General features: G+C 47.7%; 1 long non-coding RNA gene across 1 annotated transcript; it reads right to left on the bottom strand.

The window, feature by feature from the left end:
• Positions 1 to 3,182: 3,182 nt before the first annotated feature.
• Positions 3,183 to 6,470, bottom strand: LOC133241176 (uncharacterized). The gene is made up of 2 exons (XR_009734533.1): positions 5,552 to 6,470; positions 3,183 to 4,930 (listed from the first exon to the last, which is right to left on the bottom strand). It is a non-coding gene; the product is annotated as an uncharacterized LOC133241176 (long non-coding RNA).
• Between the last annotated feature and the right edge of the window lie 602 nt (positions 6,471 to 7,072).

Genomic DNA, 7,072 nt, shown 5'->3' with positions numbered 1-7,072 from the left:
TGAATTGTGAGTTTATGTTTTATTCAAGGACTTACTGAGGACTATAGCCTGGACACCAGCCTCTCAGTAGCTCTAAGGGGATTATCTTAAGAGGCAGAGGGGCTTCCCAGGTGATGCTAGTGATAAAGAACCTGCCTCCCAATGCAGGACATGCAGGAGATCTGGGTTTGATCCCTAGGTCAGGAAGATCCCCTGGAGGAGGGCATGGCAACCCACTCCAGTAGTCTTACCTGGAGAATCCCATGGACAGAGGAGCCTGGCAGGCTACAATTCATAGGGTCACAAAGAATTGGACACAACTGAAGTGACTTAGCAGGCACACATGCACCTAAGAGAATTAAAAACAAGCTGACACAAAAATTTGCACACAGATGTTCATAGCAGCATAATCCATAATAGGCAAAAAGTAGTTGGTGATGGACAGGGAGGCCTGGCGTGCTGCGTTTCATGGGGTTGGAAAGAGTCGGACACGACTGAGCGACTGAACTGAACTGAAAAGGAAAAAAAAAAACCCTATCCATACAATGAAGTGTTATTCAGCAATAAAAAGAAATGCTGTACTGATACATACTTGTCTACTTAAAGAAAAGTGTACAGCTAAGAGTTGTGAGGTTATGTTTTATTCAGGGACTTACTGAGGACTATAGCCTGGATGACCAGCCTCTCAGTAGCTCTAAGGGGATTATCTGAAGAGGCAGAGGAGAAGCCAGTTTGTGGTTTTTGGCTAGGGAGTACATGAGGCCAGGTATACATCTTGATGAAGGTTAACTGCTAGTCAAAAAGAACACCTGTCTCAAGTTAATGACTTTAGGGTTTTTCCACTGTATAGGAAGATGCAAGAATATGGGGTTATTAACATTTTTCCTGAGATATATATCTAAGTACCTAAGGGGCCTGCTTGTCCACAGCACAGGGTGCCTCACCTGTTATCACCTGAATTTCCACTCAGAGTGCCCAGTGAGGCCTGCAGTGGGTTACAACTTAACCCTTGAGAAACCGGGGAGTGAGCAATGCTCTCTGTTCTTCTTTGTTAACATGCCACAGCATGGGGGAACACTGAACAAACGAAGAACTATAGAGAAATGGTAAGTGCTTTCAAATGTCAGCTGTGCCTTCGTCTTTGGGTTTTCTTCTTTCTCAAAAGGAGTTTGAGATGGACGTGTACACACTGCTATATTAAAAATGGATAACCAACAAGGATCTACTGGATGGCACAGGGAACTCTGTTCAATGTTATGTGTCAGCCTGGATTGGAGGGGAGTGAGAGGGAGAATAAAAGAAAGTGAAAACTGCTCAGTCATGTCTGACTCTTTGTGACACAATGAACTGTATAGTCCATGGAATTCTCCAGGCCAGAATACTGGAGTGGGTAGCCATTCCCTTCTCCAGGGGATCTTCCCAACCCAGGGACCGAACCCAGGTCTCCCACATTGCAGGCATTCTTTACCATCTGAGCCACCAGGGAAGTCCTTGAGGCAGAATGGATGCATGTGAATGTATGGCTGAGCTCCTTTGCTGTTCACCTAAAACTATCACAGCATTGTGTTGTTTTAGTATATAGTGTCCTTTATTCTGTTTTCTTTTTCCTTTGGCCAGTTTTGGCTGCACGGGTCATCTTTGCTGCGCGCGGGCTCTCTCTAGTTTGGCGGGTGGGGGGCTTTGAGGTGGGTGGGGGGCTTCTCCTCTGGCAGCGTGCAGGCTCAGCAGTTGTGTCGCATGGGCTCAGGTGACCTGAGGCTCGTGGAACCTTCCTGGACCAGGGATCAAACCCACATCCCCTGTACCGGCAGGCAGATTCTTAACCACTGGACCACCTGGGAAGTCCTATCACAACATTGTTAATGGACAGTACCCCAGTACAAAATAAAAAGTTTAAAAAAAAGAATAACCTTTTAAAGACTGGAAAATTCAAGAGAAGAATAGTATTTTATAACATGCAAAAGCTACATGAAATTCAAACACAATATTGTAAAGCAATTTTACTCCCATTAAAAAAATTTAAAAACCTAAAAAAAACTATATGAATTTTAGAACACAGCCATGCTCATTCCTTTACCTATTTTCTGTGGCTGCCTTTTTGCTACAAATGGCAGAGTTGAATAGTTGTAAGAGATCTTATGACTCATAAAACCTAAAATATTTACTCTCTGGTCCTTACAGAGAACATTGATCTGTTCTTGCTACAATCAATAACTTTTGGATTGGAGAGCAGTACTGTGAACTTTGGAGACATATTGTCTGGGTGGAAATCTACTGCCATAGTTTTGGGAACTTACCACAATTCTCTAGTCTTTAGTTCCCTCATCTATAAAATGGGAATAATAGTACCTCCCTCACAGAGCTGTGAGAATAAAAAGATACAATGGATACAAGGGTACTGCTTTTGATATGTGCTACTTATGATTATTATTGTTATTATTATTATTGGCTACTTCACAGAAAGATATAAAGGCTGACAGCAGACACAATCCCAAAGGTGGGATACACTGTCGTGACATTCAACGCCTTTGCTAATGAAATGCACCTTTGGGTGAAATATTTAGACATCAAGCATGGGTGGATGAAAAATGGGTACTCAGTGCACCAGAATTAGATCACATATGTACTCTGCTGCTTTTAATAATATATTTATTTATAAATTATTTATTTATTTGGCTGCTCTGGGTCTTAGTTGTAGCATCCGGGATCTAATTCCTTGACCAGGGATAGAACCCATGCCCCCTGCTTTGGAGGCATGGAGTCTTAGCCACTGGACCACCAGGGAAGTTCCTGCATTCTGCTTCTTATTCTAAAGATAATTCTACCACTCAGAATTGTCTCCAGTCTTCCGTTCTTTGCAGATGGGCTTTCTCTGGTTCTCCATCATGTGACTGAAGATGGATACCCCAAAGCAGCTGAGTTTCATATTACAGTTCTAATCACATTCAAAGAATTAGTTTCTAAAATCCAATAACAAAATGCCAGGAAAGAGAATTTTATTGAGTCAACTCAGTGGCAATCACCACTGACCCAGTCAACCCAGACCAGAGGAAAGTCTTAGTATGTTTTGCACCCTCGAGGAGATGTATCTATTAATACACTCATTCTCCCGCCCAGCCTGTGGCATGTATTCTGTGAATACAAAGCAAGCTATGGCCATCCAGAGACCATTATCAGGTAATAACCAAAAAAATGCAGAAGGCTGCAAACAAGAAAAAGAGTTTATTGAGAGTGCTAAGAATTGCATTTTGGGAGGCAACCATTTGAATGGCAACTCACATGTGCTCCAGGTGGGGAAATAGACAATAGTGGGGGATTATAAAGGCAACAGAGACATTCTAGAGAAGAAACAAAGGTTATCATTACAGAACTATGATTGGTGCTGGCAGGCATTCAGTCACTTGCTGGCAGCAGATTGGTTGCTAAGCTGTGCTCTCTAAGGAGAAAAGAAGAAAGTTCTAGGTGGTCTCAGGATGTCTGGGTTCTAAGTTTATGTTGGGTTTAGCAGTTGATGTGTGTAAGTTCCACTTCCTTAATGCCTCCCAGCTCCATCTTGGATCCCTTTGACATAAGCGACTCCATTTTTTTAAAGCCACTGATATTTAAGAGATTTGTGTTACAACACCTAGCCCACTGAACTAACCCATCATTTATGGAGCCCCTCACACTTCTACTTTTTTCAGCCTTGGAAGACTCCCCCTCCTCCTTCAGTTCCTGCCTCCAGAACATGCAGAATCACAAATTCAGCCTTCCCCAGACCCTGCCTTTTTAAGCAGCCAATCAGTGTGACTGCCAATTAGGACCTGAGAAGGAAGAAAGTATCCTTGGACCTAGCTATGCCCACTAATCTTCATCCCAATTTGGTTTCAAAGACTACATCCCTGGGGCTTCTTGCAGTGAAGGAAAAGGAGTTTGAAGACAGAACAAGTCTGAGACTGCTTCTCATAGGGGATTCACATTCAGATCAGAGAATCTTGGAGGCTGCGGTGGTTGCAATTTAGGGAGAGTCCCTTGGACTGCAAGGAGATCCAACCAGTCCATTCTGAAGGAGATCAGCCCTGGGATTTCTTTGGAAGGAATGATGCTGAAGCTGAAACTCCAGTACTTTGGCCACCTCATGTGAAGAGTTGACTCATTGGAAAAGACTCTGATGCTGGGAGGGATTGGGGGCAGGAGGAGAAGGGGACAACAGAGGATGAGATGGCTGGATGGCATCACTGACTCGATGGACGTGAGTCTGAGTGAATTCCGGGAGTTGGTGATGGACAGGGAGGCCTGGTATGCTGCGATTCATGGGGTCGCAAAGAGTTGGACATGACTGAGCCACTGAACTGAACTGAACTGAACTGAAATTAGCTTCATCCATAAAAGATCAGGGCAAAAGCTGGGGGCCCTGACTTTAGAACTTGTTGCAGAGAGGCGAGTCATGACAGCATTTATATTCCACAATAACGCTGGGATTAAAGAGCTTCATGGGAATACATAGTTGGCTACAACCCTGGTGTCCGTAGAAAAGCGTGCCATCTGGAAAGGAGAAGAGAAGACAAGTGAGACCCCAGAACCTAGGACGCAGCCCCAGCTCAGCATATCCTGGGGGGTACTGCTCAGTAAATATTCCTGAATGAAGCACAGGATTAATGCATCAACCAACTAATCAAGAATGAGGAGGAAATAGCACATTTCATGGAGGAGGACTCATACTCTTAGTAGAGAGAATGTCAGCCATCTGGGACTGACAGTCTGGAGGTAGGGCCCCCTGGTGGGCTCTCCTGGGATAGCTTTGCAAGCTCTGTATGCAAGCATGCATGCTCAGCCGCTTCAGTCGTGTCCGATTCTTTGCGATGCCATGGACTGTAGCCCGCCAGGTGCCTCTGTCCGTGGGATTCTCCAGGCAAGAACACTGGAGCCATGCCCTCCTCCGGGGTATCTTTCCGACCCAGGGAAGAGTCTCCTGCACGGCAGGCGGATTCTTTACCAACTGAGCTACCAGGGAAGCCCAAGCTCTGTATATTAGAGTACAATCCATCCCCCCACAAAAGAAGGCAGAAAGGATGAAGAGAAACTGTCCTCTCCGCCCTGCCCATTTCTCCCCCAATACATGTCCCTAGTTCCCCAAAACCCCATCCCAGTCAGTCCCACTCAGCCTAGTTCCAGTTACCTTCGGGAGCTGAACTCCCTGCTTTCTCCCTCTGTTCCTTCCTCCTCTCTCCCTCAGTCAGCCTTCCCTCTCTCCTTCATCCCTTTCCGCCTCCCCTCTCCTCCCCCTCCCTTAAAGGTCCCCATTCTCGTTAAGGGCCAGTGGCAGCCCAGTACCAGAACGAGGGGATATGCTTCACTAATTTAGCTTAAAAAAAGAAAACCAACCCCTTTCTATGTGGCTCCTGCTCCCAGGGTTCCTGAGGGACCACTTTCCTGAGTCCCACAGCCACCCCGACTTGTCCTTGGGGTCCAGGTACTCACAGGGTCCCATGGAGGGTTCATACTATCCCCTGAGCCCCTCTCCTGGAACACCCACTGTCAACCCCTAACCTCCAGCAAAGTTCACCCCCGAGACCTGTTAGGCACCACCTACTTTCGTAGATCCTCCTCAGAAAGCACTGCTGGCTGCCTTGAGTCTGGCAGGTGCTTTCCCCAGTCTCGCAGACTCCGCTGGCGTTGACTCTGTTACACTGGAAACATTCTAGAGCTGGAAAGTGAAACCAACATAATAAGGTTCTTCCGGACCAGCCTCCCGGCAGCTCAGGAGGGAGAGCACCCTTGACCCAGGGGCGCCTGGACGCTGACGGTTTCCCTCCTCCTGATGAATGTTCTGGAGGCAGGTGATTTTTCCCTGCTTGGCTTCCACCCGGGCGGAGGCATGCGTGCCCCTAGGCACAAGACCTGCACCCGAGCACAGAGAGCTCCGCAGTCCTCCCAGGGACCCGCGGTGCCGCTGGAGGAAGGGCAAGTCCTTCACTGCGGCTCCGCGGATCCCATTTGCCAGCTGATTATCACCCCAACCCCAGGGGACGCCACTGAAGATGTTCCGTGTGAATGGCATCTGCAGGAGCGGCGCGATGAGGGTTGGAGTGAGAAGTCAGCACCGCCCACTCCCCTCCTTCTCGCAGAGCCCCCCATCCTCCACCCTTTCTGTTCATCTAAAGAGACAACTCTAGGACTCAGCCTAAAAAGGGGCAGGGAAGAGAGAGACAGGACAGGTGGGCGGAGGGGGTTGGAAAGAAAAAGAGATCAGGAGAGAGTAAGGCAAGATAGGGGGAGACGAGGAGCAGAGGAAGGGAGAGAGAGAAGAGGGGGAGGAGGGAGAGGAGGGGAGGGAGGAAGAGGAGAGGGAGGAGGAGGGAGAGCAGAGAGGAGAGGAGGGGAGGGAGAGAAGGGGGAGGAGGGAGAGAGGGTGATTGACAGAGGAAGGGAGGGAGACGAGGACCAGGAGAGAGGGAGGGATCTGCAGGACAAACGCATGCGCCTGGGGTCACAGCTCCTCACTCCCTCCTCGCTGGTCCCCGAGTTATTTACCAAACAGTGAGTTCCTGCCAGTGAGAGGCGCTGTTCTAGGTGTTGGAAATAGGGTGCTGAAGGGAGCACCGAAATATGCATTCCACCTGTCAAATACTAAACAAATAAATTGGGGAAATGGCTGACAATGAAGAAATAAGAAAGGTTATTTCAGGTCCTGGTGACTCATGACAATGGGAAGGAGGATCATGGAGGAGTGAGCGTGAGGAGGCTGTGGGGAGGCAAAGAGCTTTCTCAGGGGTGACTTGAGCTCAAACCTGATTTTTTTTTATGCTAACCACTAAAACAACTGGCAGTAGCTAGCAAACTGGTTCCAGCAACACACGGGCCAGTGCACAGACAGTTTCTGAGCTGCAGTTAGCTTGGCCAGTTTGAGAAAGAGAAGCATCAGCACAGGCAAAGTGGAAAAGGGCGAGAGTATTGTAAAACCAGACTGAAGAGGTTGATAGGGGTCAGACCACACGCACGCATCTGCTTGGACCTGCGCTGTTACGGTGGTATTCATGGGCCATGTGTGGCTGTTGAGCCTGTGAAATGCCAGTAGTCCAAATAGATGGACTGTAAGTCAATTTCAAACACA

This window comes from Bos javanicus, chromosome 29, assembly GCF_032452875.1.
Source record: "Bos javanicus breed banteng chromosome 29, ARS-OSU_banteng_1.0, whole genome shotgun sequence".
Taxonomy (NCBI): domain Eukaryota; kingdom Metazoa; phylum Chordata; class Mammalia; order Artiodactyla; family Bovidae; genus Bos; species Bos javanicus.
Note: the sequence above shows the minus strand (reverse complement) of the source record. Positions and strands in the feature narration are given on the sequence as shown.